Source organism: Gavialis gangeticus, unplaced genomic scaffold (assembly GCF_001723915.1).
Source record: "Gavialis gangeticus isolate Ggan-Ray unplaced genomic scaffold, GavGan_comp1, whole genome shotgun sequence".
Lineage (NCBI taxonomy): Eukaryota > Metazoa > Chordata > Crocodylia > Gavialidae > Gavialis > Gavialis gangeticus.
This window is the reverse complement of record NW_017729025.1, coordinates 9974597-9986453: the sequence shown is the minus strand read 5'-3', so window position 1 is coordinate 9986453 and position 11857 is coordinate 9974597.

Sequence of the window (11857 nt, the reverse complement as noted above, 5' to 3'; positions counted from 1 at the left end):
GGGTTGTTGTTGTTGTTGTTTTTAAATCAGAGCAAACCAGGCTCCGTGCTCATTATTATGGATCTCCTTAGCATCATCCTCTTTGCTTTTTTGACCACCCTGTGCCTGAAACAGATGTTTTCACTGAGCTGCCCATAAAACCATCTAGGTCCTCTCCTGCTGGTGACAATTAATGGCAGCTCCTGTGTTGCAACGAGCACTAAAAAGGGAAGCCTTTCTTTATGAACCATCTGATTTCCTATGTTTTAGAAAATGATGTTAATGCAGGGTTTTTTTCCTCGTGAATATCCCATGCTTTTGGGTTGTTTTTTTCCACATGAATATCCCATGTAGGGCGGCCATCAAAGAGGACAGTCTGGTTTTCTGCTACTGTATCCTCTATTGCTATGAAACCCGACGCCTTCATGTCCTCTGTTTTGCTCTTCATGAAATGCTGCATGTTCAGAGATGCAGCCAAGGGCATTTTTCAAGAGAAAAACAGAGGACATAAAGGAGTCCAGCTTTGTATCAATGGAGGACAGAGGACAACCAGACCGTCCTCTATGGAGGCCACCCTAATCCCGTGCCCATGCTCTACCCAGGACCGTGTTTCTCTGAAGAAATTTTCACTGAATTGATGGATCCTAGATCTGCGGAAATTTGGCCCCACATAAAAGATTTCAACCCAGGGCCGGGGGAAGCGCCCAAGGGGGGCATGAACAGAGCCTGCCATCTGAATGCATTGGGACATCTTGGGCGCCTCTCCCTGTGGTGATGGACGAGTTCTCCATCACAGCCAGGTCTCGTGGGGGCCGACCCAGACCAGTGCCTGGATTGGCAGCAAGCAGCGTGGAAGAGGCACCTTTGAATTGGCCTGAGGCGCTGAGCCACCGGGCTGGGGAGCAGCGGGGAGCAGTGCATCCCGCAAGGGGGGACTCAGCACGGCACCCGCCTCAGCCTTCCCGCCTCAGCCTTCCCACCTCAGCAGTTTTGGCGGGAATCTCACTCCCCTCAGAGCGCACGGGGCCTGCTCCCCTTGGCCCAGCCCGGCCCACCCTGGTGGCTGGCGCCTCCACTTCCAGCTCCCTCACCGACAAGGCCAGTTTCCCGATGCGACATGCTGGGGTTCGACCCCTGGAGCTCTTAGCAGGGCAACTGGGCAGTTCGGGGTTCATGAGGCGGCCTGAGGAGGGAAGAGGCACCGTGCCTCACCGTTGACTGCATCCCTGACCGCGTGGCATGCGCAGGCCTGTTTGGTCCTCCTTGCCACGGGGGAGGTGGCAGCAACATAGAATTAGGCTTTCACCGGTGAAGCCTGAAACACCCCCTCCCCGATTAAAAATAATGAATTTGGATATTTTCCATAACAGCAGGTCAAAACGGCACAAATACCACCAGGCCGCTGTACTAATAAATGGCCCAGACTAGCTATACTTAAGCACATCAACTCCTTGGGAAGTCAGAGTACGCTCATGACAATGGGAATTTTCCATCAGGAATATAGGCGTAATCCTTTATTGAAATGCAAAAAATCGAGCACTCTTGGTTCAGAAATTATACCTTTTATTTATTAAACCAATTAGAAAATTGCAAAAAAAAAATAATATTCATTTTCTGCAAGCTGTCCAGAGGGACAACTTTTCTATCTCCAGCTCCCTCTCTGCAAAAATGAAGTTTATTTCTGACCTATGGGGATTTTTTACCATTTTTAATTTTCCTAGAGCCTAATGAAGGGCCTTTGAGCCTGAAAACTTGCAGAAAATGAGCATTTTTTTTTCAGTTTCCCAGTTAGTGTAATAATAGACATAATTTCTGAACCAAAAGTTCTCAATTTTTGCATTTCTTTTGGTCTCAGACCAGCACAGCTACCAAATACATCCCTGAATCCTTTATTGCCCATTTCAGTGCCAATATCTGCATGGTTCAACCCTGAGTAAAACCTAAAAAATCAACCGAGTAGGTTCCCAAAGTAAAAACTGCCAAATACTTTCAGTGAACTTGAACCAGTAAAAGCTCAATATTTTGTTCACTAAGAGACATAGGAAACAAAGGTTTTGAGTGCCATGTTTTTTGCAAAGGCTTTAAAAGAAACCAGCAATGAAGATGCTCCATCTGCTGGAGAGTTTGGGCAATCTCAAAACCAAAATGCAATAAAAATAAAAAATCCTGAGATTCAGGTTTAAATGACTTTTTTCAATGATTCCAGGTATGCTGGATAACTGATGTAAGAGTCGAAGCCAAGGCAAGAATACAAAATAATTTTTCAGAAGAAATATTTTTTTCTGAGAAAATAAAAAGAAGATATATAAAGTTTGACCTTATGACTTTAGCAAACCCTAATGCTATCTATATATGAACTACACAATGACAAGTCATAACACTTGGGTGTTAATGTAATGTACCAGGAGGAAACACGCCTGGAGGGTTTGGGGGGGGGAGGGTTGTTATTTTATTTTTCCCCAGACAAGCTTAGGTCAGACTTTAGGTAAAAATGAATTGCAATATGGCCCCAAATTGGACCAATATTGGACCACTGCACTATGATTCAAACACCCTTCCTGTGGGAGTAGAAAGCAGGTGTTAAGTTACATTCATACCATATAAAGTACAGCTTGGAGATCTTTCCAAGTTTTTAAAAAATACATTAAAAGTATCACGGTACTCAATACAGGCAAGTACTTTATCAGTAAATTAAATCAAAGTTGTAGTATGTACAACTGAGGCAATCCAGCAACCCTTTACTCACTTATGCAAACACTCGCAGCTGAAATGATCAAGCCATTTGTGCGAGCAAAAGTTGCATGGAAATGGGATGTATTTGCTCATGTGCAATGTTACAATATAAAAGCATGTAAATTAGATTTTAGTAGGGTTTGAACAGAATTCTCCAAGAAAGAAATGCCACCCACAATCCTTCCTGTGACATGGAGTACTGTTCAGCTTGCTCTCTCAAGCCTGAGTCTGGTTCTGCAGTCTAATCCATGGTCCATTCACCATAATTGCACAGTAGTGTGACAGAGTTGTAGCCCTAATGGTCCAGAAAATAATCAAGAGGCCAGGATTTATATTATTATTTTTTTGGGGGGGGGGCTATCTTTTATTGGCCCATCTATATAGTTGGATGAGATGTACAGCAGGGAGATGAACTTTACTGAGAATTAGGAGTTAACTTGACATGATGGGAAAAATGGGTCCAGGTGCAGAAGGTTTATCTACTGTAAAGCTCCCTCTGGTGAATCAAAGGTACGCTGAGAGAGAGATATAGATATAGATGATATAGATATTAATTCCACTCAAGGCTATCGAGGAGATTCTACACTGCCGGCAGCAGCTGCACAGAGGAACAGAACCAGCATTGTTACAGCATCAGTGGATCACAAAGTACCTGAATTACAGTTTAGCAATCACATCGAAATCATAGAGGAGTTGGTGGTTATTAACTGGAGCAAAGAGAAAGAAGATGAGCAGAAATGGAAAGAGTGTTCGCAGAGGGAAGCAAGAGCACTCCGAAAATGAGTAGGGATGGCTTGAAAACGAGATTGAAAAGAGAAAGAAAAGAGAAAGAATCAGGGAAAGAGCATGGAGAGAGAGGACAGAACAGGTAGAAGAAACAGCAGCAGAAAAAGAAAGGTTACTGAAAACAGGAACAGGGCTGATGAGACAGGAGAAAGAGGAAGGCAAAAAGGTAAACCCCGTTTCTTGTCAATCACAGGCAGGAGAAATAGGCATGCTACCTCAGGGAAAGCTAATTAGGCATAAAGAGTAAAGGGGAAGGTCTGACTCGCCTAGCAAACAGTAAAAAAATGAAGAGGAAAAGCGGGGAAAGTACAAAACAAATTTCTTCTGGAAATGAAATGTTTATAGACTGCCTGCAGTTAAAAAAAAAATCTCTGGATGAGGCAGGATTCACTCCCATGCAGATGTGAGATTTGAAACCTTCAGTAAACTTACAGTCTTACCCTGATCTTTCCTTTCTATCCTGCCATCCATGTCATGCTGTCACCTGCAGGACCACTGTCTACCCACAGCATCCTGTCTATCCCTGAGCGCTTCACAGGTGGGCTTAGAGCATCTGCAGTTACGATACCCCTATTCCCAAACTCTTTAAATAAAATTCACTAAAAAAAAATGCTTCACGGTTTGTTTAGCCTTGAGTATATATTGACAATAACTACATGAACTTCCAGTAATAGGGTGTTTGTTATACAAACGTGGCAAAGCTTTAATTATAGCCGTGATACTACATCTCTATCATATTTTTTTTTATTATTATTTAAACAATACTAGCCAGGAGAGATGGTATTTCCCTGAAGTTACTGGCCAAGGATCTAAAATCCACGGAGAGACTCCTGTTGATATCAATGGGCTTTCCGTCAGTCCCGTGGGGATTTCATTCCGCTGAAGTGAGACTACAGATTCAGTAAGAAATGTCAAGGTCCGGTCCCTGCTGGGGCCTTTGAGAGTCCAAAATATGCCTCAGCCTGTCATTCCTTCTCATACTGCAAGAAAACGAGAGACCTGGATGCACTAATTGCAAACCCACTAGAACATTTTTTTCTAGACTGTAATATCATGAGCTTTGTGTGCTGCTGATTTTCTGTCTTTTTTTTTAAGTGCCGTTCCCTTTTTAGTAGTAAATGACTTGTACTATTACCGGTGGGAAAGCAAGAAGAAGTCTTTCATAATGTAATCACTAATCAACGATGAATGGGTTGCCTTCCTCTGAAAAGAAATGTGGTCAATTCAGTGCTTTGAAAGGACCCTTAGGATCTCACCCATCTGGCGAACCACCAAAAGTTCTGACTCCGATAGCAGACAGTCGGCCCTCCTAACACTGCCACTTCGTTGGTGTTAAACTTTCTTTGCTTTATTACTCATGCCCCTTTTCTCTCCTTTTGACAGGCGCACAAATATTTCCCTCGTCTGTGGGCCATTCTCTGGTAAACTACCTTCAGATCTTTGCTTCTCTTTTCTCCAAACAATGGAAATGACTAGAAAGCCCCAAACTATATCCAGAACGCGGAGGACACTGCCCCTTCTTGCCCCAACGCCGCCAGTGTAACCCCAATATAATAGGAAATATCTTCTAAATAAAGCCTAAGAGTCAGTGTCAGCCCTCCAAAAATCTAAAGCGATAAAGAGATCAAAAAAGTCTGAGAAAACTCCTTCTGAGAAAGCAAGCAAGGAATCATCATTTTCCTTTGCTTCTTATGTCTTTGCTATTTCGTCTCTTCCTCCGCTAAAAGTAAACTGTCAAACCACACCGACAAGAAGCTTTATTTTTCCCCAAGTGTTTTGAAATGATATGCAACCGTGTAGTTAACATCGTAGGCGTCCAGCTAGAGAAAGAAGAGAGATAAAAATGTTCTAGGCAAAAGCCTTGCTTCTAAATCCCCCCAAAAAAGAAAGAAAAGAAAAGGTTCCAGCAATTTTCTGTGCTCAGCTTTCCAAGACGATCAGCACAGAGACGCCCAGATAGTCGGAAGACACTAAACAAGCTCTGCAAATGTACAGTATCCCTTGTTTCCAGAAGCAGACATAGCAGTCAGACCGGCTAAGGACATGGTGATTGCTTGAGAAGATTTCCATTGTTATGTTTCTCCGGTTTTGTAGTAAGAGATGAATCTATTAAAGGCGAAAATCCTATGTCCTCCTTCTTTCTCATGCCTCCCGTTCTCGACATGGAAGACAACAGCAAACAAAAACAGCAACAGTCATGTTAATCACTGAAGACTGGTCAAAAAGAGCGTGGTACTCGGGATATAGCCACAGGATGAGATATGTAATGCTACCGACTTCCAGGGGATCCTCCCGAGTTCAGGAATATTCCAGCAGTGAAAAACATTTGTCTCCTCGTTTCCAGGCAGAACCGCGCTGCCTCCCGGCATCTCAAAATACTGAACACTTTCATTCACAGAAATGACTTTTTTTTTTTTAGGTCTGGGATCAAGTGCTATAAAAATCCAGGTTTCAAACGGCTGGTTTGCTAGTTACCCACTCCTGACGTCGCAATATACAGACTCAGAAAACTAATGCAAACCACCGCATGCTCCTACTGCGGAGTTGACCACACATCTCTTTCTCCAAGCAGTATCTCTGCTCTTCAAACTCTGTGAACTCTGTAGATTCCTAGTTTCTGGCTATTACAATTTGGCTTTTAATGATAGCCCTCATGCCCAGGAACGGAATATCAGTCCCCATAGCACTGTCCATTGAAGAGCCATATTGTGTTTTTTGATTAACATCAAACAGTCCTCTCTACATTTTCTACTTTCCTTTCCAAGACTATTTCAACCCAATGGTTTGGTGGTGCCTGCCACCATGATGGCAGGAAAGGGAAGGAAGGGGAGAGAGTGGAAGAAAGAAATCATTAGCATCACTGGTAAAAACACCCAGATTCATCTGCTCTTTTGCTTTGTCCAAAAGAGCCCTAAGAGGGAGCAGTGGCACCAGCTGCGCGCGTGACGGGCAGGGCAGCCACCAAAGGAGATCTCGTACAGTTTTGATTTCCTTCCATCCAAATATAAAGGTACCAAGTCTTCAAAATCAATCGTATCAAGATAGAGCAACTGCTTTAAAAATTGTTTCCCAAGGCATGTCCTTTGGGCCAGGCGGAGGTGCCTTTGCAAAGAGGCGCTTCAGCTCTCGGTCCCGTGTAATCCCGAGCGCGGGGGACAGTGCCGCGCACCTTTCTCCTTCTCTCCTCTCCGTCTTCCTCTATTCCTGTTGCCTTCTCTAGCCCCGCGAGGTCGCAGAGATGTCGTGAGGGAGAACGGGAGACGCGTTACTTGCTAACTTCCTTTCTCCCTCCAACATCACTTCTTGCCGCTGACCTGCCCGTTCTCTCTAGGTGGTTTGAATCAGCCGCTTTGTGGCTGAGGCTGCCCTGTATTCACAGGGGTGGAGTATCTCCTTTTTCTTTAAAATACAGCTATCATTTGTTCCTAAAAAGAGCTATGTTGATATATTAAGCGGCTTTTTGTTTCTTTGTTTTAATTTCCGCAAAATTGGGGAGTTCGGGTTGTTTTTTTTTTCAGGCGTGTTCACCTAAATTACCGATATCCTCTAAAAATGCTGAACTGCCCCCGATTTCCCTCCTGAGGAAGGAAACACGTGCATCACAAATGAGCAGAGGTGTTTAGCAGGCGCTGTATTTCCCATTCCCGTTCACGCAGCCTTACAGCACGTGGTCAGCATGGTCAGAGTAATGCTTGCCTTAGACTATTTGCATGGGGTTTGGATGTCCTGTTGTATGAGATTATCGCATCTGGGATTACCGATCGAAATCGATGGACGTCAGCAGCAGGAGTAAATTTGCCCCATTTCGCTAGTGCTCGATTCTTATTATTTGAACACTTTGGGTTAATGTTCATACTATTGGCAAACGATGCGTGACAACGTGGAGCGGTGTTTTGTATTTCTGTGAGAGGCCTGATAGATACGAAAAGCACGGCTGGTTTCTTGGTACCTCTTCTGGATTCCGTTTGGCGAGTCCGGCTTCCCTGTTGATCGATGCGTTTGGCGTTTTGAAGGGGCAAATAGCTACGGCATTAAACATGGTGCCTGATCTCTCTCTGCAGGATTAATGCTATTAAAAAGTCCCAGTGATTTCCCTCCAAATCATTCACAAACACGTAAAGGCATTAGCCTAAATCATGACGTCCTCGCTCAGCCAAAGCTCCCATCATGGAGTCTGTTTGCATGCGCTTTTTTGAACGAGAACTGTAGCCTTCAGGCTCCTGTGTCTTTGTGATGCTCTTCTTGAGCGCGCAGGCGGGACACTAGCATGTTTGTGCATTGATCCCTCTGTATAAACAAGGAGCACTTCCATTTTCCTGACAGTCAATTGTGATGTGCCTCAGCGAGGAGCTCTTCTGATCCCCCAGGAAATAGGGGGGCTCCGAGCCACGGGAGAGCAGCGCACCAGTGCACCCCGCAGCCTGCGCAGAGCGGCGCGGGTCGGGGCGTGGGGCAGGATCGCCCCGCGGGGCAGAAACTGCCCGAAGACCTCCCCGTGTTCATTCAGCAGCTTGCCTGCACCAGGCCCCTCGTGTCCTGAGTGCCAGGGCTCCCGTCGGCTTCCCCGGGCACGGGTACCAGCCCCAGCCCCAGCCCGGCACGAAATACAGCAGACTAGTTCACCGCGGCTTGATGAATTCCCCCCATCACGGTGTATAATTAATGAAGGATTGTCCACCCCCCCCCAAGAATATTTTATTTGAACCACTTGGTGCCACCTGACCTATTGCAAGGACGAAATACAGTTGCTCCTCAGCTATGTTTTTAAACTCCCTTTTGAAGAACTCACCGCCAGGCACTGCGGTGACCAGCCTTGCGGCAAAATATCTGCTGCGGGGGAAAGTGTTCAGAGACACAGGACACAGGTCAGGCAGCCTAATTTCACTTTATTGCACTTCCTCAGGGATGCCTGGTCCGTAGGCCAACGAATGGATTGTGTCTATGGGGTCGTTCATCCCTGCAAGACATAGCAGGTGTAATATTCTTCCGGTTTAATGTGCAATAATATCCCTAATTTAGGCCCGGGTTATGAATTCCACTACACAGCAGTAATTCCCCAGTGTAAGTGAGGTCAGAGCTGGGCTACTAATACTAACAGTAATGACAGAGTAATGCAGCGTGGGCAGCATGGAGTTATTGTGCTTATAGATCCTCGTCCAAGAATCATGCAACACGAGCGATATTCTGTCCTTATGATCGGGATGATCCACGTTATGTAAAATATGGCTGTGTAGCGCAGACTTTTTTTCACATCCAGACAGCGTCTGTGTGATCCCGCGCCCACACATGCAGAGAGAGAGGATTTTCCTGGCTACAGATGCTGGGTAAAAAGATAGTTGCTTTTCCTGTAGAACAGCTCGTCAGCACGGCATGCATCGGGATATGGATATATTTTCTTTTACTAGGGAACTTGATCACACAAGAGACAAAGCGCCCCCGTGTTAGGATGAGCAACCCCCTCTATACCGGCCGGGGAGCCGTCGCAGCAGCTCCCCAAGGGGGAAACGACCGCATCGTCGCACGCCCTCCGCACGCACGCAGCTCCCCGACTCCGTCTGCTCTCACGAGGCGGAGTTGTCTTTCCCGAGACCAACATTTCCCTCCCCTTACAAATGCACACCTAGGACCACTATTATTGCGAAGCGCCCCAGACTGAAAATGGCAGCCATCTGCATTCAGACCTGGCTTTTCTTTTCTGATCTGTAGCGGGAAGGCGCCCGAGCTCCAACAAAAGGAGGGTCAAATCCTGCGCATTTGAAAACCCAGCGAAAATGGCCCTCGAGGTGCCACCTTGCTTTCGGGGATAGCCCCGTCCCATTGGTCCCTCCAGCCGCACAAAAGGGCAACACACCTAGCCGCGGTGCCTTGAACTCGTCTCACAAGACACGGCCGAGGGGGGGGGGGACAAAGGGGCCGTGTCCCCGGGGCAGCGGTCCTCAACGCCGGCGGCTGGCGCTGGGGTCTAGCAGTCTGGAGCCTCCCCGCAGCCCCGGCTTCATTTGTTTCTTTCTGGAGGGGCGGTGTCTTATTCCAGGGGGTTCCTGCAGGAATTCGTGTCTCTCCCTTCCCTCCCGGCAGGGTCTGCAGGGCTGCCCGCACACGAGAGGGGCCGGGGTTGGAGCAGCGCCGAGCCCCTTCGCCGCGATGCATGCCTTCTGCCTGCCGGCAGTCCCCGCTGCCCTCCAGCTCCCCCAACGCCTCCTCATAACTCTCCTGCCTATAAAAAATCCACCGCGGTTTAGTCTAAACAACTGCCCCTGAACGCCCTGGACCAAGCGGGCTTTACTCTCCTCTCTGGAGGGGTCCGCGCCGCCCTGCGCTGAGGCAGAAAGGTCTCAGCGGCCGGGAGAGGACGAGACAAGGGCCCTTGCACCTGCCGGGGCTCGCCTGCCTCCGTGACCTTCTAACGAACCGGGGCTCCGGGTGGGCCCGAGCGCGGAGCGGGGGGGGAAGGACGGAGACATCCCACCCTGGGGCAGGGGGAGCGCTGGCCGGCGCTGCGGCAGCCAGCCGGGGATCCCGGGGTCACCTTGTCACCCGCGGCTGCAACTTTGGGGATGCGGGTTTTGCACGCGCGATTTTAGAGTCCGCCTCCCCGAGCCCCGCTCCCTGCATGGCTCCGCGCGCTGTAACTCCCCCCGGGCCCGACCGGGTCGGGGTGGAAGAAAGGGGGAAGCCGCGGGGATCTCTGCGTCTTCCAGAGCTTTGTTTTTCTTCCCCTCCCCAAACTGCCCCCCGTCACCATCCCGGCTGCAATGACAAATGAAGCCTCCGCCTGGGAAGCCAAGCCCCGAGTTGCCCACTGGAAAGTTTCCGTGGGGTGGCTCGGAAGTCGGGAGCCCCCACTGCCTCTCTCCCCAGCGCTGCCTGCTTTTATGAAAATGAGCAGTATTGAAAGCCTTTCCATCCCGCTAGCTGTGAGCCTCGCATAAATGATGTAAATGGCTCCGAGGGGTTTTTTTCAAGTGAACTGTGTAGATCTGTGAAAATAATATCAGGGTTTTCCGTCAGAATGAGCTTAGCGCGGTACTGAGGCGTGCCATAATCTGACCCGACACCTCCAACCATCTGCGCTATCTATCTGCCTTCTGATTTACCAAATCTTCACAAGCAAAAGACAAATTGTACTTGATACTAACGAAAAGCCGGCGAGCCCCGGCCCCGGCCCTCTTTGCCGAGAGGTGATTGGAGAAAATGTAAATCTGGTTCATTTCAGTCCATCGGCAACGGGCAAAGGAGCTGCCTTTTCTTTTTCCTTTTTTAAAAAAAACCTCCTTCCCTTTTAAAGAGACATCCCAGTCTCCGATTAGGGAGGCATCGCTTTGACAGCCGTTGCGGGAAAACGCGCAGGGCGAGCGAGCATATTGAGCTTAATTCCCAATATCTGCTGCCCTTCCAAGCGCGGGACCGCGCAGCTCCCTCGCCTTGCTGCCTCCCCCTTCCCGGACCCCCGCGCCCGTGCAAGCCCCTCCACGACAGCGAAGCCCCGCCGCACGTATTTATTTGCAGAGGTGCACGGGGAGGGAGGGCAGAGCCTGCCCGCGTCCCCGGGCTGGGGGCAGACTCAGGAGCCAGGGCTCGGAGACGATCAATATTTGAAGAGATTCCTGAAATCTGCTGCGAGTCGCTGTCCTGACCTGGCGGTGACTTCTCACTCGGGAGGGCTGTTCTCAGCTGCAGCCGGCAGCAGCAGCGAGGCTTTCAAGTTGCAGGACAAAGCTGCGCCTGGGCCTGGCAGGGACCCCGCGGGCCCTGCAGGAGCGCCCTTCCCGCGCCTCTCTGCAGGCGGGGACCGCTCCGGAGCCGCGGCTGCCCGGCCTGGGGCTCACGCGGGGACCGCAACAGCAGCAAGAAGAGCGAGGATAATGGCAGTAATACTCCGACTAGCAGTAGCAATCATAATAATCATGGTGATGATACGGATGGCGACGATGGTGGTGATGAAGGTCACCACCATTATTATTATTATTATTATTATTGCGATGACAATAATCATGGTCATCACCATTCTCATGAATAAATCATTGTTACTATTGTGATGGTGGTGGTGGCAGCAATAAAAACGACAGCAGCGACAACAATAACGATCAGGGTCATGATGGTGGCGATAACAATAATAATACTAGTAATAACGATGATGATCATGATGATAACAATCATCACGCCCATCATCGGGCCCAGGACGGCGGCGGCGACGATGACACCCATCGCTGCTGCTCGCGGGGGGATGCCCTAGGGGCTGTCTGCTGTCCCGACCGGCGCTGCCCTCCTTTGCAGGTGCTGCTGAGCTCCGCGACTTCGTGTGCACGGGGCAGAGCCGGCCGCGCGGCAGCCGGAGCAGGGCCGGGGGCGCTGGGAC